A 26,949-nucleotide genomic window follows, 5' to 3' on the forward strand; every position below is an offset into this window, starting at 1 on the left:
AGTTGTCTCCCCTCATCTAGTTCCATTGTAGCTACATACGATAGTATTTTTAGAAGTGTTTCATCCATTTATGTTTCTGTTTAATTTTCAAGAACTTTGGACACACTGTGTATGTAGTACAGTATAAAACTTGAATAATACAGACATTAAAGGAATAATAGGTACCTGTGCTTTAATGCTCTCTGCCAGGATTGTTCTATAGGCAGATGAATCAAACACCTATGTCACTTACAAAGCTGGAATAAACTGAAGTGAAAAGAACTCCCAGGCAGTGTCTTAATATTGTAACCTTATATTTCAGCGAATGCTAGTTGTCTTTTCTAAACAGGATGTAAAACTCATTCAAAATTACTCTTCCTCCATCACCCTGCCCAGCAAGAACTCATAGGTAACTGTGATATAGCAACCTTCCCAGCTATATTGGCAGGTATGTGTGTACAATTGGAAATTGCAGATCATTTACATTATCTACATTTCTATTATCAGGCCTTAGGGGAAGGTCAGTTTTTTGAAAAATCAAGTGTCTTCCTACCTATCCCCACATATAAATCAAAACAGAAGGGTGTTTTTATTCAGCTTTGTTTTGGCTCAGTATTCCAGCCAAACAAGAGTTTGTTTGCAAATAAAACCAGTGTCTGACTTTTTGTTTATTTCAAAAAAGTGTTTTTATTATTTGTCATTTACACTATCCATCCGTGCCTCACTATCTTTTGTATTGAGTAGTCCAATAGAAACACACCTTATGCGTTCTAAAAGAAACTAAAGGGACCGGGCAGTGGTGGTGCATGCCTTTAATCCTAGCCCTCGGGAGGCAGAGGCAGGTGGATCTCTGAGTTCGAGGCCAGCCTGGGCTACCAAGTGAGTTCCAGGAAAGGTGCAAAGCTACACAGGGAAACCCTGTCTTGAAAAACCAAAAAAAAAAAATAAATAAATAAAATAAAAGAAAAGAAAAGAAAAGAAACTAAAGGGAGGGTGCAAAAGGGAGAAGCAGGAGAAGAGATGCAGAACTTCTTGAAGAGACAGAGATGAACAAAATCTTTAGGACATGCATGTATTAAAAAGGAAGGAGTTGGAGCTGGAGAGATGGCTCTGTAGTTAAGAGCACTGGCTGTTCTTCCAGAGGACCTGGGTTCCATTCCAAGCAAATACATGGCAGCTCACAACTCTTACTCCAGTTCTAGGGGATCCAACACCTTCCCCTCACACAGACACACATGTAGATAAAACACCAATGCACAGAAAATAATAAAACAAATACAAAAAAAGTGGCTGGAGAGATGGTTTAGTGTAAGACAAATCTTAAAAGGTCTTATTAATAAAAAACCTGGAGCCAGATATTGGGGTAAAAACTGAGAGATCAGGGAAGCAGAAAGAAGCCAGCCACATTCTTACCACTAGAAATCCTCAGCCAAAAAGGGAGACCTACTTCCTGTATACCCACGCCTATATGCCTTTCTGTTCCTGTCCTCTTACTTCCTCTCTCTGCCCAGATATATCACTTCCTGCAAGTCTGTACAGACCTCCAGATCTCCATGGTTAGTGCTGGGATTAAAGGCATGAGCTACCATGCTGGGTTCTGTTCCCAGTGTGGCCTTGAACTCACAGAGATCTGGATGGGTCTCTGCCTCCTAAATGCTAGGATTAAAGGTGTGTGCTACCATTGCCTGACTTCTATGTTTAATATAGTGGCTGGCTTTTCCCTCTGAACTTCAGATAAGCTTTATTGGGATGCACAAATAAAATATCACCACATTTCCCTTTTTTGGTCTAAAATTAAAAAAAATAACTAATATAAGAAAAACTATATACAATAAGTACAATAACTGTATACAATATATATAGGCAATAAATAAATCAACAATATCTAGTCCATTTGCATTCGACAAATTCAGCAAAAATATTCCATTATCTATCCTATCTTGGTGAGTCCAAAATGAACCTAATTCACTTTCTATCCTAACTTGTATTACCAACCAAAAGCTATCTTTTGATATCTTTCAAACTTACACACTTTACAGCTCTTTAGTGAGTTTCTTTTCTGAACTTCTTAACAAGGAAAACTATAACTATAAGTATAACTATCTAATCTTCAACTCCCTCAGAGACCCAAGAAGGAAATAATATTACCTAGTAAAACAGGAAGTATAAACAAGCAACTTCCAAAAAATGTGAGTTATGACAGAAACAGCCAGCTGCCTGGACAGTCACCAGAAGTTTCTCTGTAATATTGGGGCATCTATTCTTTGGCCTACAGGCTTAACATATCTAACAGACTCATCTGGGAAGGAGGATTTTCTAAAGAGCCTTCCTACTATGTCTTGGCATGGATTGGTAGTCTTTTATTTTGTGTCCCACTTGTCCATTTTGGACAGCATACTGTCAGCAGTCGATGTGAGGGCACTTTCTTGCCCAGTGGCTAACTTTTGCCACCATGAAAGTAAACTCCATATGGAGTTTCTTCAATATCCATCATCTTCTCACATAGATTGGTGCTGCCAGGAGCAGACATGTGTTATTGTCATAAAAAAAGAAAAAAATATCTGTATTATTAAAACATCTTAAATGCCATATTCTGTAGATCTCTGAAGTGTTTGAAGATGACCTGTCTATCTAAAACATATCTCTGCTTGACCTTGAAAACATACTTAATATGACTACAAGTTTGATTGTAATGACTACTAACTTATATTTCTTTATAACCTAATTAGTTGGTAATAACTTTCAAGGATTAGGAAATTGCATTACATTGTTAAATTAACTGTATAGGTACAGTACCTTGAACAAGATTAGAAATATATGTACAGTATTTTCTAACAAAATCAATCTCAAACTGGTATCAATTTGCATAATTTGATACAATATACAAAAATACAATACAATATAAAATATTTAAAATTAGTAGTTGCCTTCTAAAAATAGATTCAATAATCTACCTTTTATCAAATCTATATAAATCAATCTCAAATTTGTAGCAATATACATAATTTGTATACAATATACAAAAATACAATCCAATATAAAATATGTAAAACTAGTAGTTGCCTTTTATCTAAATCCTCTTTTTTTCTTTTTCTTTTTCAAACAAGAACCCTGAAACTAATTTCCTTTGTTTAGCTTTTTTTCCTGACCATTAACAATAACAACTTTAACCAACCATCCTAAACAATGACAATTACCCAAAACCCATTGAAAGACCAAAAACCACCTACCTCACCTCTTGGGAATGTGGGTGTCATTTTCTTAAAATTACAGAAAAGTGATAATGCTCTTGTACACTGGTTTAATAAAATGCTGATTAGCCACTAGCCAGGCAGAAGCATAGGCAGGGTGAGCAGACTAGGAGAATGCTAGGAAGAGAAAGGGCAGAGTAAGGAGTCTCCAGCCAGACACAGAGGAAGCAAGATGACAAGGCAGAACTGAGAAAAGGTACCAAGCCACATGGCTAAACATAGATAAGAATTATGGGTTAATTTAAATGTAAAAGCTAGTCAGTGAGCTAATGGCCGAGCAGTTATAATTAATATAAGCTTCTGGGTGATTATTTTGTAAGTGGACTACAGGACCACAGGGCCTGTGGAGCCAGAGAAAACTTTCAACTACAGTTTAGCAGTTAAGAGAACCGCCTGCTATTCCAGAGATCCTGAGTTCAATTCCCAGCAACAACTATCTATAATGGGATCTGATGTCCTGTTCTGTCATGCAAGCATACATGTAAATAGAGCACTCATATGCATAAATAAATTTTTTTAAAATAATGAGTTCATTTGAATTACCAGTTAAAGAGAGTACCCTATTTTTTAAATCTGCCAACTCTAGTTCCACTTCTACTTTTCTATCCTATGTCATTATGAATGTGTATTTTCGTTAATTCCACCATATCATTGATTGCTATTTTATCTATTGATTAATAATGAATACTCATATTCACCCTTATTACAAAGCAATTTCCTGTTAACTGCAAAAGATTTCTAAGCTCTTATTCTGTGTATTATGGTTTATTTTTCTTTTACTATTCACTAAAGCAATTTCCTTGACTGAATTGATATTTCTCAGGAGGAAAGCAATGCATTCACTTCTTCAAAGGGCAAAAAAACCCCCTCAATATGTGCAGAGAAAGGGGTCCATTGGTTAGACAAATTGCTGAGCAAGAATCTAGAGAGCAGAAATAAAATTGAGGAGTAGTAGTTTAGTTAAGGAGAAAGAATTGTACAATTATATATACTGTTCTTTGCTGTGTGAGTAGCAAATGTTCACAAGGAGCTGTATTACTGATTTCCAGAGGAGTGGTACGTGAGAACAATAGATCTGTCTCTAAGATATCGTCAAACTTGAACATTTTTTCTGGTATTAATTAAAAAAAATTCTGGTTTATTTTTAGCAACCTTCTCTCCAAAAGCAATAAAATGGTCTCTCATAGACTGTCTTCATTTTGTGAAACACTTTATATCTTCCCTCAAAAAGAATTAGAATAGGAAACTTGTGAATTAAAAAAAAAAATAACACTCATGCTAAATATTTTATCAGGGCACTAGTTGAACTTTGGAGTGAGTCAATCATCTCTTGAAAAAGTGCCAGTAGGTTAGGTGGAATGTGGAGGTTACCAATAGAAGGATAAAGTCATGGAAATATCAAGGAAAGAGTTGAAGTATAAAATAAAGAACATTAGGAAAAATAACTGGGGCAAAGAGTATTCTGACACTGTTGAAAAACAGAAAGTAAATTCAAATTGAAGGGGACATTGTTTAATGCTCTCCATCCACCCAACTGTAGACTCTCTTTGATGAGTATAGAGCCACAATTTTTTACATCTTGGGAAAGAATTGGCCACAGACTAAGCCTTAGAGAGTGGGCTGCATCTGTTTTGAATACTTTCAACACCCTACCTCTGGGCATTGACCTCCTGTCAGAGAGGGCGCTGAACTGCAACCCAATGAGATGTATAGATGTAGAAAATGTTTATATAAATGCTTACATACTTGAAAATACATCATTGATACCTTTGGCATATAGTTAAAAATATTTGTGAACTATGCCATCATCACATCCTTTTTCTTTATTTTTGAGAGCTGGGATGCAATATGACATATAGAGTACAAAATGGAGAAAATCCAACACAGAGACAGCTATTATATTACATTTATGTGACACCTCTGATTTAGGGTTTACTACATGTTCACTTGGAATCCTCTCAACATTGCTATGAGGTAGGAGTTATTGATGGCATTTTACAGGGAAGGAAACAGTAACTCAGTAAGTGTAGACCCAGCCAGGGACTAATTTAGTTTCAGGGCTTCCAATTCTTCCATCCTTTACTCACCCTGCTGGAGGTGTCTTCCATAATACTATATGACTGATAGAGAATTCATCAATCTTTATTATTTTAAGTTGTCCATGGACAACTTACAGCAGTTAATGAAATGAAAAAACAGGTTTTTATTGAGTTGTGGAATCAAATCCCTGCTCCTTCATTTACCTGTTTAATGTTTGTGGAGAGTTTACCCTTTCTCACCCTTGGTTTTTTAAGTTGTAAAATGGGGTTAAAAATAATATGTTTCACATGCTTGTAAGGATCAACTAAATTTGGACATGTAAAGTTCTTAGCACACTCAGTGCTCCTTCTACACTTAGGATTTTGAGTATTGTTTTCTCCAAGTGTACGCTAGAACTTTTCATCAGTGTTGACTTGTACATCAGTCTTGAATGTTGCTTGAACTTACTCTGAGAGACCCAGGTATTTTGAAAGAATTGGTGTCTGAGAACATCACTAAAAATAACTTCTTATAAAGTCTAATCAAACAAATCCATATAAACATCTCCTAACCACTTTTGAGAACCAGGCAAAACAGCCAGAAATCAAATGTGAGATGTGGTGCAAGGCATATTAACAAGTGATAAGGCTTTGCTCGCAGGAAAGGCACACAAAAAGGAAAGTTCATTGTGATCCTATAAAGGGGGGATCTGTACTATGTCAATATGAACTTCACCTAAATGTTTCCACATTTTTAAAGCTCAAATCATAGCCTTGGACTATGAAGGTTAGGATTTTGTTGATAGGATAGAAAAGGTGAAGCATTCCTTGGCACTTTAATTTGGAGAGAAAACACTGACTTGGGAAATAAATTAAGACTACCAATTTCAACACTGAGAGGGTCAGAGAAAGGAGGAATTCTGGATGTGTTTTAAGATTGTGATTGGCCTGCACACTAGGGATCTGTGTGCAGACAGGAAGTGCTGATCAAGACAGTAGCCTTGAGCCCTCAGCTGAACCCTGAAGTAATGTCAGTGATAACAATGTAGTGAGGACATGCTTTCTTTTTCATTTCCCTTTTCAATGCATTCTTTTCTCAGGTTAGAAAAAAATCAGCCTTTGAAAACAATCTTTGTTCTCTTTACACTATTGAAAACCTAGAGAACAAAGGCGGTTCCAACTGCTCATCATTTCCTGAGCTTGTTACAGGAATACTATAAAATAAAACCAAGCAGAGGTTAATTTTACAGTGAAGGTATGGAGATAATGTACTAAAGAAGCAACTTGTAAAGTAAGTGGTGGAAAATCATGTCACCTGAAGAAAGGGAGTTTAAGATGAAAAGAAATATCAAGCAATATGTAACTTAAGAAATGTGGGTGCTGTCATTTGGGGAAAATTACATTCTGAATGAATAAATGACACTCAAGGACACAACTGAATGACATGTATGGAAGAATAAGTGGCTATTTTTAAGGGACTAAAAGTAACAAGTTACACTTTTATAAAACTCTTGATAACAAAAAGAAGCAGGAACAAGCAATTCTAGCTAGGAATACTTTAAAATCAGAGGAATTTGCTATGGAGGCCTCAGTCTTTCAACTTTACTCTCTCTTCCGTTCAGAGTGCTACTGTAGGCTCTCTTTACCCCGCCTCTGTCTGTAACTGGGTGACTAAATTTCACCACCCTGTAAAGACTACCTCTTATAAATTCTTGGTCTCAGGTAAGAGCCTGCAACTCCAGCACTTAAAGTCTTGGCAATTGCTATAGAATGACAATGCTTTGCCTCCCTCTTCCTAGTAGTGCATGTTAATAGAGATCAAAGAGTCACTAAACAAATGAGTTCACAAGACATTCAAGATTGTGGTCAGCAAGTGTCAAAATAGAGAAGAAGAGTTTGAGCAAGAATGGACCAAAACAGAATCTTAAAGGAAGCATACTACATTTAAAAACTATCTTTTCTATGTGTTTGCACCATAAATGGCAAAAAAATGCTCTATGAGTTTGTCTTGGCAGATACAATTTAGCTCTTCTAACAACCAATCAAACAAAATCTATTTTTCTCAAATAGAAAACAAAACAAAACAAAACAAAAAAAACAGAGGAGGGAGATTTAAAGAATTACATTGATTACCTTGTGGATTTTCTTTGTTAGTATCTCAAAAATTGCTTTCCACTGTAAAAAGAGGAATTGCTTATGGGTTCAACATCCAGAGGGCAAGATACCCTATTCTCAATTTCTTGATTTTATCAAAGTTACAAATTACTTTCAGTAGAAAAATTGAATTCACTTTTTTTACAAGTTGAGATTTTCATGTTCCCATTCTAACATAAGTGTCCCTGTTACGTTTCAAATCTCCAGTCACTGGAACAATTGGTTGATTTTGGCAGTCCCTGTGACTAATGATTTAACTCCAACCTATCAAGTGAATACAAACAGAGTATGTTTGAATATGTGGTCTCCAGATATGCTCACTGGGTGCATTCAAACAAATGACACGGACTTGACTTTTCTGGTACTTTCCCAATGACATCAAGAAAAGGGGTTACAAAACAGTTTACTAGTGCCAAGCCAAAAATATCCACCCCTAAAGTTTCTTTAAACAATATACTGTCTTTGCATTTTGCTAAAGTTTATTACTTAGAATTAAAAGCTTATTAGAATCAAGTCTTTCCTGAAAGCTGACATATTCAATTACATGCATCTGTTCTAGAGAACAGACTGTCTAGACAGAAGAATACCATTGTGGCTTAGAAGGAACATGATGCGTTACAGAGGCTGCTTCTTCGGCTGGGTGACCATTGGTATGATCTGTGCTGGGAACACCATGTGAGAAACTCTTTTTTTAGCTTCCCACATGTGTGTAGATATGAACAATCCCAGTGGCTATAGCTATAAACAAACTGAGACTGAATTACAGCAATGTGGTGGTGATAGAGAAAAACACACAAGCCAAAGATAAATATGAAACAGCAGCATTAAAAATGCAAAATAAAAGCAAACAAACAAAACCAGATTAATATAAATTAGAGCCAAGAGTCCAAACTCTGTGGAGAAGGAATTTTAGCCTTTGTTCCATGGTCCAAGGATATTAACAACTGTATTTAGGGTAAGGGGTGTGGAGTCATTTATTCACATGTACATGGAATAAGAACAAACTGTTGGCTGGCTATGAAAAACATGAAGCATCTGTCTTGGGAAACTTCCTCACAAACAAAACCACACTGAGTGCATGCCATATGCAAGCAAATCAGCTAGCGGGACTGGTTGTTTCTGATAGAAACTTACAAGAAAGCAATCCCTACATTTCTCAATGTTTAGACTTAAATGCATGTCTAGCAAGTTACAACACAGTAGACACATTTGATCATATGAAGAATCTCAGTTAAAATCGATTTTCTCCAACATGAGTTTACACAGGCTATAAATCACATGCACTTTATAAAGCTATGGCCAGTATGTGAGAAAAGGATTCTGTCCTCCCTACCAAGCCCCTAAACTTGATTATCATTTTAAGAGATTAAAAATGCAATCGATGTCAATTTTCTGGTTTTCATGGCTTAGAAATCTGAGAAGGCAGGGGTTCATTTTGTAGTAAATTTGCCCCGTAGGTTGACGAAGGAAGACACAGATGAAAAGAGAGTACATGGCATGTGGTGGTTGCTAAGAAACATGCAACAGAACACAGGCTGCCACTTAAGAATAACCGGAGGGGGTATGTGCTGCGATATCATCAGCCATGATAGCTCTGTCTCCTGTCCCAGCAGGGGCCACTGCTGAGGGTAAAATGAAAAGGAAAGTGGTCTTGTTAGAACAAATATAAGAAGACCTGGACAGGAAAATGAAAGGCTGAGGCCCTTCCTACACTGAGACAGCAGCATTAAGAGCATCCTGCAGGGAAGGCTTGCTTTGGGTTAGTTCAGTAGTAGGGACGATGGATGAGGTTAGGAATGACTCACAGTTTGCTGCTTGCTCACCTGGTAGCCTTTAAAAGACCTAGATTCTGTGGTTTCATTAATCAGAACTCAGTGAGTCAAGAACTGTTTCTAACTTAATAAGCTCCATCCAAGAAAGAGAGTTGAGCTTTAATCAGTTGAACTATGTGACCCCCAAACAGCTGTAGAACAGATATAGTCCAGTCTTGACTATTACAGTGCAATTTCTGCATTGTGGTACATCTCGGTGCAAGTCCTGTTACTTTCACTTGGTCACTTTAGGTAAGTTATATACTGTGCTTAAGTCTTGAAGCACTTTCTGTGTTTTATAGGGGCAGAATCGTATATCCTTGATGGCTGCTTGTTTTTAGGCTATAACTATTTTTTTTCTTTTAGTCATCTTGTTTTATTTTGGAGAAAACCCTAACCTATGACTGGTTCTAGAATGTTCTAGTGGTCAGAATCACAACACACACACACACACACACACACACACACACACACACACGCACGCACGCACGCACGCACGCACACACGCACACACGCACATGCACAGAGAGAGAGACAGACAGAGTGACACACAGAAATGAAACACACACACACACACACACAGAGAGAGAGAGAGAGAGAGAGAGAGAGAGAGAGAGAGAGAGAGAGAGAGAGAGAGAGAGAGAGAGAGAACAAATTGGTCTAATGAATGCGCAGTGATTGGAGCAGGCTGATAATTACTGCTGTTGGGATTTTAAAAATTGGCTTATGTGTTCACATATGGCCAGAGAAAGCCCCTGTTTGTATTCAGTGGTGAAGCTGGCAGAGTGGCTGTCAGCCACATTTCCCATCATGTGGATATGTATATAAAGCTTGTCTATAACAGAAGAGAAAGAAACTGACAGTGGGAAATGTACAGAGGAAAGAGAAATACAGCTTGACATTATTATCATACCTCACTTAACCTCCTCAGTTCTCCAGGACAACCCTGATTATCACCTCCCAAACAGCTCAATAACAAGTTAATGAGAAAATGTAAATCCTTTAGCATTGTGTTAAGCAGAGAGGATGCAATTACATCTTTACGTATTATTGTTGAGTAGGGGAGAATCATGCTTCCTTTTTCATTCATAAATGAAGATGTACTTGGAAGAGTTGTTTCTCCACCCTTTAGTCAAATAAGCTCCTTAGTAGGTGATTTATCCAGAATAGAGGGAAGGCACACAGTGTGACCCCAGAGCAGTGATCTGCCACTGAGTGGCACTGATGACAGAGATCATCCTTGCCCATGCCATCTGATTCACTGAAACAATTTTAATTGCTGTAATGCTCTAGCCTCTATTTACATGGATTAGTTCTTACAGGCAAAGACTTCCTAGTTCCCACTAAGTCAACACAAAGAGAAAAAAAAGCACTGTACAGAAGCATTAAACACTAGGTCCTGGCTCTGCTTCGGCCACTCTCTCAAATTTAAGGCAAAGTATCATATAGGGAAAGGTCAGAAATTGACCTTATCTAGGATGAGATGCTTTCGTTTTGTTACACTGTGGGGAGCTGGAAAATATATGGACAAATTGCTAATATTTTCCTCATGGATTGTGGCTAAACACAATATATCAGTATAGCATCCTTTATTTCTTTTCTAGAAGCATCTCAAAATAGCCGAAGACCACTGTGTTGTTCAAGATCTGTGTATAATTGATTGGTACCCCATGGCCATGTCCAGTACCAGTACAAAAGTCAAGATGTTTGGGAATTTCTAAATCTAACCTCCTGGATCTTATAAATTTGATCACTGAGTTTTGCATAAAATTCTATCCATTCAAACAAAGTAATTTACACACCTAATCTCATATTCCTAAATTTAAGGCTCTTTTCTGAATATTTTGGTTGGTTTCATTGTACAGCAATCTACCATCTCTCTAGTTACATTCTCTCATCCATTCCAAAGCTTTCTGAGGAGTTATATTCTTCTCCCTCCATGAGACAAAGAAATTACTTTCTATAAGCCCTCAGAGGCACACGAGTGTCAAGGCCCCTCCCCTGAAGACCTCTAACTGCCAGGTCCCACTCACAGAACACTTTTACTATCCTAACAGCTGGACCCAGCCCCCACCCTACAGAGTAAAAAGTCAAAGCTCTGGACTTGAAATCCCACCAATCTCCACTCTGGAAAGCCTCACCCTGAAAAGTTGCAACCCTCCTTCAAGAAACTCTATATAAATAAATTAAGAGTGTAGTGTCAGATGGGACAAGAAATCTTTAGAAATTCTGGGAGTCAGAGGATCCAAAAATATTCATAGCCCATTATGAACTCAAATACATGTGAATTTCATAGGACAGAAAGTCTTCAAAAGCTACAACTTCATACTCATTTAAGCACTACATAAAAGTTCTTAATTCAGGCAAGGGATATGGGCTCTAAGAAAATCTAAATCCTTTTGATCATTTTCATAGACTGTAAGTTCTTCACAAGTCCACCTGGTATGAATATTTGGGACAGTTACTGCAACTCTTCTTTTTAAAGATCTTTTGTGATATCAGTTGCACTTTGTCTTGCCTTATTAATTTACTCCTTATCTGATATGTGATTTTTTTGTGTGATATGTTTAAATTTTTTCCCTCCCCTTTAAACTCATTTCTGCATGGAAGTTTTTCTAGTTCCTTAACTTCCCCCTTGTATGCATTTGGAGTCAACACATTACGCATCTTTGCTTCCATCCCTAAATATGTGAATTATTTTACTAGAAGGTGTGTATACCATGCGTTTAAGATTTGTCCACATCTCCTAAAAATTGCTCATATGATATCTGTTCTCCTTCAAAACTATAAACTAAGAACATCTAGGCCTGATATTGTAGAAAAAAAAGGGGGGTTAAAGTGTGTCCATTTTTAAGCTTCTGGGATCAATTTAGTGAGCTCAAGATGATAACAGTTCATGAGATCCTAGCAGCCCAAATCATTAGAAGCTTATATAGCCTTGCTGCTCTGGGACTAATATATTTCCATTGACAACTGGCTTCAGCTTCTCCCACCCAGCTGGCCTCTCTCCTGCCAGCCGTTGGCAGTGCCTCCTGCCTATCTGCTTCATTGTTCTTTGGCCCTGGCCAATCTAGTAGGCTGTCACAATCAATGCTCAGACTCAGAGCCAGCAGTGGCAGCCCGGCCAGCACTTTGCTGTCTCAGGTCCATGTTTAGTGTATGTCACCTTTCTCATGGAACAAAATACAGTTAAATGCAAAAACTTGCTCTTGATTTATTAGGTGCACTTTGTGGAATCTGAAGTGAAACAAGCAAATGGAGATAGTGTGTCAATATTGATAGCATTAAAGTTTTAGATACAACCCTGAACAACTAGAAAAGGGTCTGTACTATGGATAAGCATGTACTTTTAGATTATTGATGACTTTATATTGAGATAAACTTTTCTCTTAGTTTATATGAATTGACTAAAATGTTAGGTAGTCCACCTGAGAAATTGATTGTTAGAATTAATTTTCCCCCAAAGTCAGTGGGAACTATAATCATTATAGTAAAGTGATGGAACATAAAACAAAGAAAGGTTCAGGGGACAAGTAAATCCAACTTCAAGGTTATTGGTTATTGATACATGGGTTAGTTGCCATATGTGTGATCTCATCCTAAAGAACAGCCTCATCTATAATATGCAGGAGATGGTAGGTTGTGAGCTTGGCAAGGGATCTTACTGAAAGTACTTAAAACTGAATCAATCAAAGCTGTGTTAGGATTCCAAGGAGCCCTTCTTTCTACTTCTCTGAAGTCAGCTCTGCATGGTTCTCATTTCTTCAGAGTGGATTATCCCTGATGGTATTAGGTCCATCCTTATGCAGAGTTGCATTATGTAATGTGAAACATGTAGCCTACATTCATCACCAGAAATACCTCTGTTAATATATTTATCCATAGTCTGTTTCAACCTTCTCTGAAATTTCCAACAAGAACATTCTTCCTTAGAAGAGTACTGAGTTCACCACACTGACAAACTTCAGACGTTATATAAAAGAGGAAGGTATAAAGGATCTCACACAAAGATGCCATCACTTCAACAGGATGACTGTGAGAAGACGCAGATCTTGCCACCTAAAGTAGACCCCATTCTATCTGTTAGTGTCTGCTTTAGAATAGGTGATATGGACTTTCTTTCTCCGTATGGCCAGCCCCTCTCTCAGGTGCCTGTTGAATCTGACCTGTGTTTGCTTAAGTGGCTTTTGGGGCAATAGAAATAGGACACTCTTTTGGGGAAAGAAGTATGGAAATGGAACTCTTAAAAGACAAATAAATGCTAAGCCCCCAGCTTCCATGGGTAAATCTCTGGGAGTCACAGGATTTGCTAAATGTTAGAGGAAGTTGGTTATGTAACTTAGAGAATAAATGGGATGCCATGTATTGGTCTGGCCAAAAAGATTGTCTTCCCTAGTAAGCAAATTATTGATTATAAACTGTTAGGATTCCTTTGGAGCCCTGTGGCCAACCATATTATTCCGTCTGCCTTAAATGTCTGCTGTGTTCCCATGCCAAAGCTCTTATGAAATTTCCACTGGAAAAAAAATGAGTAGCAAATTTGGGTCTCAGTGCTCATATATAATTTCAGATTTCATTAATGGTTATTAAATATATGCCCCGAGGAAGGATAAAATTCCTCATATGAATGGAAAGAGAATTGAATTTATAAATAAGGTGACTCTGTTTTCAAGGACTGTTCATTAGACATATCCAGGGCACATTTTAAAAAGCATTTAAATGAGAGGTGTTTAAAATCTCACAGGAATAAAAATAGTCCATGTTGGGAAAAGATATCCCTGCATAAAAAGTTCTAACAATGACTAAGTCTGAAAGATTCTACTGTGTCTAGAGTTTGAAAATGAATTTTCCTAAAAAAATTTAAAAAACGGTATAAACTATTTTCAATTTGGGCCCCAAAAACATACATTTAGAAAATACGTACTGATCTATATGTAGGTAGCAAACTGGGTGCTAAAAAATGTTGGAATTTTTAAGCTTAATAACCTTCCAAGAGTCATGATTGTAAATATGGTAAAGGAAGCTACATTAAGCAGTCTTGACTATGCAAAGCCTCTTGAAGTTTTAGGCTATAAAGACACATAACCTAGACGACATATTGTTAGTAGGACTTGTCAAAAGTCCAAGCAAGAAATCCAAATCCTCTTTAGTTCCGTTACAAATCCCCTGGAAAGCTATACAAATGGGATAGTTGTAGTTTAATAAGAATAAGTTCAGAGAATGTTTGAAAGAGGTATTTAGATTGTCAAACTGTATAAAAAAGAGCAGTTGGTTTTTGTTTCATTTTTTATGTTATAAAGGCAAATGAAATATTTGCCTATATGCTGAATTCCTACAAAGAAATGTTGGTGAACTTCATACTTGTGTATCAAATGAGTTTTCTGACATCTTTTTATGCCAAATTATCCTATTAGAAAAGAACAGGAGGTGGTGCAAAATATTTATTTCAATTACGTCTCATGTTGCCTCTTGAAATTTCATCTTTAAATAAAAATAATTCTCAAATGCAGAGAAGCTTGAGATCAATAAAATCTTCCCTCCCATATGATCATTTATTCATTTCCCAAGGTAGATGTTCTGGGAGGGAACATAATGTAAAAGGAAAGAAAATCTTTTCTTTTTAATAAAAAAATATAATATATGTATATGTATAACATGTATGTACACACACACACACACACACACACACACACACACACACACACACGAAGTGATTAGCTAAACTGGGCAGTGGTGGCACATGCCTTTAGTCCTAACACCTGGGAGGCAAAGGCAAGTGGATTGCTGTGAGTTCAAGGCCAGTCTGGTCTGCAGAGCTAGTTCTAGGACAGACAGGGCTACACAGAGAAACCCTGTCTTGAAATCCCACCCCCTGAAAAAAAAAAGGAAGTGATTAGCAGAACTTGAGGGACCATGGGCCACTTTCTATGACCACTGGTATATCTATAATTGGTCTAAGGTGTAGAGAATATTTCTGTCAGAAGTTTACATCATCACAAATACAGTCATTATTCAAAACCCATCATTATATAGTTGCACCATATATCAAACATATTTTTAATTTTTATTATTTTTCTAGGTAGCCAAAGTTGAGAGACTGACACCAAAGATATGACATCAAACTATTTTTTTCTTTTAAGTTTGATTTTAAGATATGTTATATTTTTAAGCTGGTGGTTGTTAATACCAAAATAAAATTCCAGAGACACATTTGAAAAAGTCATGCTAAGCTGGGAGGTGGTGGCACATGTCTTTCACCCCAGCACTCAGGAGGCAGAGGCAGGCAGATCTCTGTGAGTTCAAGGCCAGCCTGGTCTTCAGAGCAAGATCCAGGACAGGCACCAAAGCTACACAGAGAAACCCTGTCTCGAAAAACCAAAAAAAAAAACCAAAAAAACCAAAACAAAACAAAAAAACAAAAATCCGTCCTAAAGGCAATTTGATATGAGAGTAAGAGTGCAAATGATAATGTAAATACTGTTTATGTATGATTTAAGTTTGTTTATCAACTGATATCTTAAACAGAAATACGTAGGAAAATAAAAAGGAGTATGAATAAAAGTATGGTCCTCACTGCACAACAAAGTAATAAAACAAAATTTTGCTTTCTACTGTGAAGCACTAATAAAAAGTAGAAAATGAAAAGAAAAATACTGAAAGATTTTTATTGCTCATTATACAAATTCTTTTGTTGTTGTTGCTCCAGAGTTACTGATGGGAGACGGTAACTGGCCTGGCAATGAATAGGGGAAAAGGAGTTTTCAAAACCACAATCTCAATATCAAATGATGCTTTTATGTAGCTAGGGCAGGCTTCTTTTGTCATTTCACATGGAGCATGAGAAAAAGAACAGATTTACTCCTGATTCACAGCAAAGACACTTTGTAAAAGGCAGATCACAGCATGGCCAAAACAGAATCCCACCACCCCTAAGCCAGGGATCCTTATCAACAGCATAAAAGCTCAGGTGGCAGCTGTGGAATTCCAGATGAACTAATAAATATGGAGCAAGCCAGCATCCTTCAGCAGGAAAGAATTTCAACAATTTCCCAGTGAATGCCTGGGAGTGCCTTGTGGGCCCATCTCTTTATAGCTCCCAGAGAAACAGAGACACATGATGAACAGCTTGGTAAACTAAGAAAGAGTTCCAGATATTTCAGAATGTCAGAGATGGCCTATTGAAGTAAAGAAATTCAAGGACAATTTCAAGTTGGAACAGCTGGTAAAAGGGGGCACACTTGTTTTTGTTTCCTGTTGCTGATTGCTTTCCCAACCATCCACGTTTAAAAAATTACAAGCAAGCAAGAAAGCACATATGCTTTATAAAACATAAACAATGAATGAAAATTTTGAAAAGAATGTATCTATTTTTATTCGGTGTGTATGAGTGTTTTGCCTTCATGTATGTATGTGCACTGCATGTGTGCAGTGCCTGAAGAGGGTAAAAGAATAGCATCAGATCCCCTGGAAATGGAGTTGCAGATGGTTGTGAGTTGCCATCCTGCTGGGAACTAAATCCAGGTCCTCTGCAAGAGCAGCTGGTACTGTTAACCACTGAGCCACTCCCCAATGAATGAAATTATACTCTGTTATATGAACCTGTTACCAATTTTCTTGGCAACATAACATCATCTAATGAATTAATTACCAGGATATAAAGGATATTATTTTATTTCTCTCTGTAGATGTACCTATGCACACATACTGCCTCATACAGAGAATTAAAATTAACACTATGTAGCAAATAGCCATTTATGGCAGAGAATGTTTTTGTAGTCCATATAAATTAATCTTTTTAGAAGGAGAAAAAAATCCTACGCTATTTACTTATACAGGTGTTTACAAACAAGTTTCCAAAGTTTAATGTAGTATATGTAAGTGAAATAAAAATCAAGGCATTGTTTGTAACTAAGTAAAATTTCATAAACAGCTTTTTATTCTTGGAAGCACATTTCAAATAGAATAACAAAATTGATTTTTATCTAGTTATTATGCTAAAACGTATAGTGGATTAAAAAGAGACAAGTAAATCATGTAAGGTCTGTAGACTCAGAGAATTTCCAGGCAGAGAGAGGGCCTTTGGGAGTATCTAGTCTAACTCCCTCTCTTTGCAGACAGGAGTCTGAGATCATGGACATTCCTACTACATGAAGTCATGCACACAAGCTTGGGTCAAGGCTATGTGAACAATCATGTATGTGTACATCGGAAGAGGGAGATACACACACATGCAAGCATACAGAGAAAGAACAGAAATGCAAAACAGTGCAGTGGGCAGTAATGTGTTTTCTTCTGAGAAGAATACTAACATTGCTTAGAAGAGGAATTACTCAATTGAGACATCTAGCCTTCCTCTGGAGGGCTGAAAATTTAGTTAGAAGATATGCACGTCAGAATAAAGTCACAGTAACAAGAGGAGAATTCCTTGTAAAGGTGACTGGAAGTTTGCCAGGACACTGGGTCCAAACAGCATTGTCAGGCTAATCTCTGAGTTAAACTTAGAAACTAACTGGTGGCACTCTCATCCAGTGTGTGTGTGTGTGTGTGTGTGTGTGTGTGTGTGTGTGTGTGTGTGTGTGTGTGTGTGTAGGAGTGCATCTGTATATATGTACACTCATGTATGTATGTATGGCAAAGCTAGAGGTCTAAGATGGATGGATATCTTCTTTGATTGTTGTTCACCTTAGTTTTGAGACAGGGTCCCTCACTTGATCTGGAAGATTGGGGAAGACTGGCTAGTTAGCAAGCTCGGGGATCTGCCTGTCTCTGTTTCCCCAACATAGGGTTATGGATGTGCACCACCATGCCTTGCTTTTTACTTGGGTTCTGGAATTCTGAAACCAGAGTTTCATGAGTATGTGGCAGGCACTTTAGTAACTGAGCTATCTCCTCAGCTTTAAAACCTCTTTCTTTTGTCCTGTCCTTGCTATGACTCTCAGAAACAGTCAGTTTCCCTGCCCCTTTTCTATTTACCCTGGCTGGCACCAGCTGGAGGACATGGTAAAACAAATTGTTGGTCCTCCCTTCTTCAGACTTCCAGATTGAGGCAGTGTGGCTGGCGTCCCCTCATTTGCATTTCTAACAAGTGTCAAGGTGATGCTGCTAGTGGTGGTGCATAGATCACAGCTGGAGATAACATACTGCACATTTGCAATTGCGATTTGCAGAAATTAGATTATTGAGTGGATGAATGAAAAGAAATGCTTCCCTTCCTCCCTCCCTTCTCTCCTTCCTTCCTCTTTTCAAGAGAGGGTATCATTGTATAGCACAGGCTGTTCGAGAACTTGCTATGTCAGACAGGCTGGCCTCAGTCTAATTGATAATCCTTAGGTCTCAGCCTACCAAGTGCCAGAATTAAAAACATGTGCCACCATACCATGCTGAAAGCGATACTCTCTTAATTAGAGTCTATAGTGGGTGTGTATGTTTGTCACTGCCGGCTGAAAGTGGTGGCAAAGTGTGAGGCTTCAAACACTGCCATAAGGAAAATATTGACAAGTATCCATTTGAGAGAATTTCTGAAGAGCAACTTAAATGATCTCCATATGCAAGATCAACGAGATGGAATGCCTAACAAAAGCAGTTTCAGAAATAAAAACTACAATGAATAATTGCTGTTATTGTTGAGGTTTATGCATGTAGTTCCAAGAAGTTCGAGGAATTTTTACAAGTCATGTTTGGGTAAAATTGAGTATTTCTGAAGCTATCTCACTAGAAAAGAACTTTTTAATTGTTGAAACTTTCCATCTTAACTTTTAATTTTTAAAAGAAGAGGACTACACGGTTTATTTTTATGTTATGTGTATGAGTGTTTTGTCTGCATGCATGTGTGTGCATCCCTTGCATGAATGGTGTGCACAGAAGCCAGAAGAGGGTGCCAGATCCCCTAGAACTGGACCTACAGATGATTGTGAATCACCATGCGCATACCGGGAACTGAACCCAGGTCCTCTGGAAGAGTAGCCAGTGCCCTTAACCACTGAGCAATCTCTACATCGCAGAAAAGTATTACATAGTTTAAATGGATGTTTTTATTCTTGAATTTTCCTTTAGCAGGAAATGGAACTTATCAAATCAAAAAACAAATGTTCTGTTCAAGCATGCTATTCTCAACAATCAGTTATTTATAAAACAGAATTTCTATTTTGACATAATTTTATAGAAGAGGATGAAAAAAATATCAATACAGCTTTAAGCGCAACTCAAATTTTTACTTTAGTTCTGGGAAATGGTTTTAAAGCATGTTAAGGTAAGTCCACTGATATCATAATTTTCTTTGGACTTTGCATAAAGGAGAAGTTTATCTTTCAAGACAAGACACACAGCAGTCTTGTTTGTAGGTTGGTTTCTTTATTCTCTGTACCCTCACCTAAGTCTGTAAACCACTGACAAAGAGTTTTGTTAGGTTTCCAAGTGGCCCCATATCTTTTTGAAAACAGTATTTAAACTACAGTTATCAGTATGTTACCATCCTCCAACTCTAATCAAAATAGATTAAATATCTTATTCTCAAACTTTAGAAAATCTGAAAAAATTTAAGGAAGGCAAGTCATAAATTATATTGATCTAGCAAGCAGATGAAGCAAGTTATTTAAAATCTGTACACAGTTAATTAATTTTGCACTGACAGGCAAATGATTATAGATGTTCCTATGAGATAACCTTTCCCATTTTCAGTCTTATCCTGTAAAATATTTCCTCCCTTCTCAGGAGCTACCAGATACAAGAAAATTAGAAAAAATTCTCTCTCTCTCTCTCTCTCTCTCTCTCTCTCTCTCTCTCTCTCTCTCTCTCTCTCTCTCTCTCCTCCGTCCCTCCCTCTATTCCTCCCCCTATTTCCAAGGGCTATTGACAACTCATAAATACACTATTCTACTTTGGTAATTTTGGTACCTATGAAAGTATGGCTAAAATCATGTCACCTTTCTCTCGTCATTTCCTCTTGAAGATAAAGTTATTCCCATAGAATGAAGACATATCGGTTTAAGCAAGATCTGTAGCTCCACTTGGCATCACAGTTTCATATTTAAGGTAACTGGAGGAAATGGTGATGATGCTGGGTTCAAAAGACTATTTTCAGGGCTTTCCCTGCAATATGAAGGGGTTGGTGACAGGATCACATAGACACACCAGATCTGCTTTCTGTAGTGATGTGAGATAAGGAATCCTTCTGGTGATTTGACCTTCCTCCCTTTCTTCTCTCTGCTTCAATTATGCCCTGTTCACTGACTGCACCCTGGGATCCCCCCCCCCCCGCCCCGCCCCGGTACCCTTTTGGACTATCTGAAGCCTTTGTCTTCTCTGGAAAAAGCTCTGCTCTTGCTTCTCCACTACTTCCCTTCTGCTCCATTTCCCCCTGGACATCTATACCATTCAGTTCGCCATGCCTCATGCTCTACACACAAATCTCTGCACACAAATCTTGGCACCTGGTACAGAGACTCAAACCCCATTTTCAACTCTTTTTTGCATAGCCAAGTAAGCACTTGTGTTTTCCTCTCTAGCCGAAGGGACTGTGTGGCTTGTAAAGTATAACTTTAGTGTAGATAGGAAAACTATTCTGAACAAGTAGATTCAACTGCTTCCTGTATGAGGCAAGAAAGGTCAGATAGAAAACGTGAGCTGGAATTATTGACTGACCGCTAAAGACAGCAGACCTCCCGAATGAGCTCTAGGTTGGTTAGTCTCCTGACTGCCAGCTTAACAAAATCCGTTTTTGAGGGGCAAATAGTCAGCACTGGTGACATCCTTAGACCAACTGGGAAGTAGTTTCCCTACCAATATGACTTTGGGGTCAAATGTGTCAAAAAATTGTCAGCCACCAAGGACACTCCTGGAAGGTCAATGCTCAGGGTATGGATAAAGTCCTAGTTAGGGGAAAATGAAGGCTTCCTTTATGGGAAAATACAAGCACATACTACTGCCTTTGAGAAATTTGGAGTTACACCATTCTGCAATAGTTGCTGCAGACATTGCACTCCCCTCCTTCTGCTGCTGTGCTTAGGACAGCTTTCTGCAGTACAAACAGAAGAATACAAACTCACTTACATTCTTCTTTTAGTTTCTTGGATATGCCCTGAGTACCAAAGAAAACAACAGAATTTTGACATTTCTTTTCATACGGTCTCCACAAATGACTCAAACATGGGCTTTTTCAGCTGCATTAATTGGAAAGGAGGATGTAAATGTGGAGTTGCCTTTGTCATGTGGAACAAAACAACCAAAAATAAAAAGATTGCACTATTTTGCAGAAACTGTTTACCTTGCTCTTTTTCTCCTAGTGTGAGTGGGATCCATAGAATATTTTCACCAATCAATACCTCCTGCCTTGAAGCAAATTGTCTCAGCTTTACTATCACTTTTATTTTCTATTAATGACCATATAAGTGCTTGAGAACGGCAGGAAGTTATTATCTTATCACACAGCTGAGATCATTATCTCTCATTCAGCAAAGCAGACAGCAAAGAAATGATTCCTTTTCCCAAAATGTAGACTAATATTTTTAAGTAAATTGTTACAGAAGTCTAAAAATGTGGATTCTGTGTTCAATTTCTTTATTTTTTAATGAACACACACACACACACACACACACACACACACACACACACACACACACGCAAACAATCTTGTGCACTATTGAGTTTTCTATAGATGAAATACATGCTGCTTTCCATAACTGGTAACAAATTATTTATTTAGCCAGTGAAATCAGATACCCACCGTATTCTTATTCTCTCACCAAATGCATGAGAGTACTGGCCACAGTTAGGGAAGCTACTGTAGAAGGCAGAGTCTATTACAGGGTAAAGTAGAGGCAAAGGGACTATTGCAAAAATGCACATTTTAGGGAGGCATTAGACTATTTCTAAAGCCGCTAGAACAAGCAGCTTTTCCTAAGGGACTTTGTCCCATCCAAGTGATTGACAGGCTTGTTTGGCTTGACTGCTACAGAGGTGGCAGTGGTATGCCTTTGTTCTTTATCGTAAAGCCTCCTGCTAGACAGGAATCTTGTAAGGAATCAGGTTTAGATAGTTATCTATTAATGACCTTCTGGGCAGTTCAAGATGTCACATTTCCCTCCACTCAAGGCCAGAGATAGGACTCAGACCCCATTTCTCTGACCCTCTGACCACTAATTATAGTCCTTGGTTTCACAGAATATTGATTATGAAGGAAGAGCTCAGCTTTTATGTCCCCCAGGCATTCAAATACCTAACTGGACAACTAAAGCTTCCACATGAATCTAATATTCAAGTCTTTGTGGATAACAATTGGCTGTTTCTTTTGTTTCAAGGCAATTTCAGCAGAAGGTACATATAGGTCTGGGTCTGGCTTTCAGATAACCCTATATTTCAATATTTATAATAAAAATACTTTAAATTTCAATCAAATCAATGAGTGAAATATTGGTGCCAGCCTCTTCTCTTTCTCTGATTCAGAGCCCTGGGTGGGCAAGGTGAACTTCATTGTCTCTTGACCTGAACATATGACTTCTTTTGAATCAGGAAATGAAGCAGAAATGACAATGTGCCAGTAAGGAGCCCAGGCTTCAAGGTCTTTAATGTTTTTCTTTGCCTTTAACTCCTATTGCCACGAGGAGTGCCTGTCTGGACTTGCTTGCCTGTAGTTATCCAAGGGAAAATGACAGGCATTTAGAGCAGAGCTGTCCCACAGCCAAGCATGAATTAGCTTACTCCCAGTAGATTGATTGGCAGATTGGGGAGATGCAATAAATGCAGTAAATGATGGTTGTAAGTCACTGAAGTAGTGAGGTGACTTTTTTTTTTGGAAGACAGTGTTTCTCTGTATAGATTTGTGCCTTTCCTAGGTGGCTTGTTTTGTGGCATGAGCTAGCTTGCATGTCCTTAAATCACTATTATGAAGGTTTGTTTTGCAGCACTGATTGATGGCAGTCTATTTCTTGAGCTTACCTTTAAATTTGACCCAACATCACATTCATAGTATGCAATGTAATCCCAAGAGAATTCTAATAGAAATATAGGGAAAGCTCCCTCAATTTTTAGTTTCAGCTGGTACATATGTAAAACAAGACTTAGACTAAGTAGTGCTGGGGAGACGACTCAGCAGGTAAAGTGCTTGCTGCTCCAGTGTGAGGATTTGTATTTAGGTCTCAAGAAGCCATGCGAATGTCAGGTGTGTGTGGCGACTGTAATTATAGTTCTCTGAACGTGGAGACAAAGGAGCCCCAGAATAAGCTGGTTAGATAGACAAGTAGCATAGGTGAACTCTGGGTGCAACTGAGAGACTGTATCTCAAAGAATGAGGTAGAGAGAAAGACTCCCAACATCACACGTATATCACATACACACAGACTCACAAAGAAGAAATAAAAACAAAAATACTTCAAATGTTTAGACTGAAAATCAGGAATCAGTGGCTAAAACATGCAATTTGTCCAGCACGGTATCATAACCACTGCTGTCTATTCTTTTATTTAGTACAATGTACAAGAGAAAAATCTATTATGTTCTGTCCTATTTTTCCTCTTTCTTTTTTTGTTTCTTTTTCTTTAAAAAAAAAAACTTTTTATTGATTCTTTGTGAATTTCACATCATGCACCCTATTGCTCCATATTTGTTCTCTGCCCTTGCAACCTACCCCCCCCCAAAAAAAAATATCTTGACTTGGAAGCTTCACTGTATCATGGTGTGTCACACAGTCTACCCTTTTGCCCAAAGAGCTTTACTTGCAACTGCTCATTTCAATGAATCATTGGTCTGGTTTGAGGTCTCTGGCTTCTACTATACTAACAATACTGGATCCTCACCAGGACTCGTCTCAGATATCCTGTTGTTTTCCTGTGTCATGGAGATCATGTAGCTTTGGTTGTGCAGGACAGTCCCTTCCCTTCGCATGCTCCAGCAGTTCATAGATGGGGTAGACATCGGGGTAGGCCAACTCAAAGCCCTGGATCTAGGCCTGGGTGGTGACAGAGGTCACCCAGGCAAGGCATAGAGCCAGCTCTCCCTCAACCATTCCACCAGGGTCAGCTCTCCCACACTGCCGAGGTTGGGGCTTGGGATAGCTCTCCAGTCTGCTGAAGGGGCGAGGGGCAGGGCCAGTTCTACTATTCGGTCCAGGTGAGGGGTGGGGCCAGCTCTCCTTCGTTCATGCCCTCTGGGCTGGCTCACCGGTGCCAATGCTGCCACCAGGGCCAACTTAGTTGTGCTACCCAGGTGAGGTGTGGGGCCTTTCTCCCAAGTGCTACAACCAGAAGGGGCACAACCAGCTCTCCCACTCTCATGCCCTTGGGGCCAGCTCTCGCATGCTGCCCAGGGCAGGGCCAGCTTTGCACAGCCTTCAAACATTAACATGGCTCCAGGCAGAAGCCCAGAACAGGAATGTCCCCATGGCCTTTAGTGGTAACATGGGCCAGGGACACGGACCCAGAACCCTGCTGCTGCCCTTACCAAGGGCCATGTCTGGCCATGGACACAGACATGGCCCTCAATAATAGCACGGGTTGGAGCATCATCATGGCCCCAGGTGGCAGCTCAGGCTACTCACACCAGGCTGTTCCTCACCACCCTTATGTCTCCAGTTCTGCCTCTTTATAGTGCACAAACCATTCTGCTTCTATTTCTGTCCCAACTCTCCACCACATACTTGCTCAGTGTAGTGGTGCCTGCCCTGCTTGAGCTGTGTGTGGTAGGCAGGGACCTCTCGGAGTCTTCCACCCCACCTGTGCTCTGCATACTATTGTTTAACTTTTAGTTTTTCCTGGCTTTAGTTCCATAACCTCTCTCTTTTTCTTGCCTCAAGTCTTCTGAAAAAATTCAAGTATTAAGACTACCATTATTTTTTTGCTCAGGACCCAAAAAGAAATATTTCCTAAAAATGGTGAGTCCCACCAAACTATTTATATTGCTCTGGACATAACTTTAATGTTGCAGATCAATTTTGAAATAAAAAAATTGGAAAGAAAATCAAACACACATGGATGTTCTCATACCTCCCCTGTCCCCCATGACCTTCCTCAAGTTAAGTATTGGATGCAATTGAGAAGTTTTCTAATCTAAACCATGACCCTCTGTGTACAAAACAATGACAAAATGTTCACTATTTTTTTCTCTTTTCCTTGCATAAGCAATCATAGTTTGAAAAGGGTTGTTCAATCATGTTCCCAGGAGTAGGCAAACTGTTTGTGAAAAGGGACATATTGTACACATTTTCTGCTTTTTTTCATAAAGTCTCTGTCACAATTTCGTAAACCTACTGCTATAGTATGAAAATAACAACAGATAAAATTATTTCTGTTCCAATGACACTTTGCACAAGCAAGCATACGTGGGCTATAGCTTGCAGGTAGCTGAGAAAACAACAAGCAGGAAGACAAGATTATGATGCTATCAGGGTAGGTAACCATAGCCGCAGTGAAGTTTCTCTACTACCTACACTATTTTCCCTGGGCTTAGTTTTGAAATACTGGAATTTTTTCCCCCTCGACTTCTATGTAGTAGAACCACAAAGTTAGGTTTTATTCATTGTGTCTATGCTCATGGCCCAAATTTTCCCAATATTTGCAAGACAGAACTTCTAATTGCTCTGTTTAGGATATTCATTGTTATGCTCATCCGTGTGAACGTTGGGTCTATGGGGCACCAGTGAAATAATAGTCCTACCTGTTTGCACACTACTTCACCCTACTTTGATGGAAACCTTGTTAGACAATTCGCATTTTTCCTTCCAAATCATAATCAACAGGACCACCAATCTAAGTATATTTTTTCCCAAGGACTTCCATGTGCAAATTCTTCCTGGGCTTCTGAAATCTCCTCATGAAAGCATTGGATAACACCATTTTTATTTATCCCTCATCATGTTAGCAGACTCTCACACACACTCAGTAATCACTATGGTTTACCCCTCTGAGCTCTGGTTAACACATTCAGCCTATAAGAAATGTTAGGCAGAAGCACACACAGTGTTTGAGTTCACATTCCTCCAGCTGCCTGAACATAGCAAGGAGGTGTCCATATGCAAGCTCAGTTTGGTGTGCAGATGTTGGTAAATGGTTCACGAAGACCTCTGCTAAAACCTAGAGCCTAATGTACAGTAAACTCAATCTGGTGATTCCCCCCCTCCCCCGCCCAGTTTTTCACATTTCAAAATGTTTCATTTACCAAAATGGGTTTCAGTAATCTCACTGTGTGACATTTATTTTAATATGTAATTTAATCTGTTCTTAATTTCAAAAGTGGTACTCTGAGATGCAGTGAGGCTGCCCAGTTGATTCTACTTGTCCTGCCTGTTTTCCATCTAATAGCTACAAGAAGAAATTATAAAGTACTACATGATTGATCAAGCCATATCCTTTCATTTCTAAGCCTGTCTAAACTCCCAGTTTTAAGACTTTATTTTATTTTACTAAAAGATTTTGATTGTTTATGGTTTTAAACCATTATAGACAAAAATGTTGCCAATTGGGGCTTTAAAAATTAAAATTCATCACTCTTAATGTAAAGATTACATCGAGGCAAGAAATTTATATGAAACTGGAATCCTGATTTGAAAATAAACATTGTTTTTTGGCAGTTTATTTCCCTCACACCAAGTGGTAATAAATGAATGTTTTAAAAGTAAAATTTATAATCTAGAAAGATGGCTCAGTGGTTAAGAATGCTTACTGCTCTTCCAGAGGACCCAAGTTTGATTCACTGCACTAATGTTGGGCCACTCCTGGGATCTGGCACCCTCTTTTGGCCTCTGAGAGC

General features: G+C 38.5%; 1 protein-coding gene across 1 annotated transcript in view; it reads right to left on the reverse strand.

Moving 5' to 3' along the window:
* Mid1 (midline 1) overlaps positions 1-26,949 on the reverse strand; it is a 337,431-nt gene that overhangs the window by 259,323 nt on the left and 51,159 nt on the right. The window lies entirely within an intron of this gene.

Source organism: Peromyscus leucopus, chromosome X (genome assembly GCF_004664715.2).
Source record: "Peromyscus leucopus breed LL Stock chromosome X, UCI_PerLeu_2.1, whole genome shotgun sequence".
NCBI lineage: Eukaryota > Metazoa > Chordata > Mammalia > Rodentia > Cricetidae > Peromyscus > Peromyscus leucopus.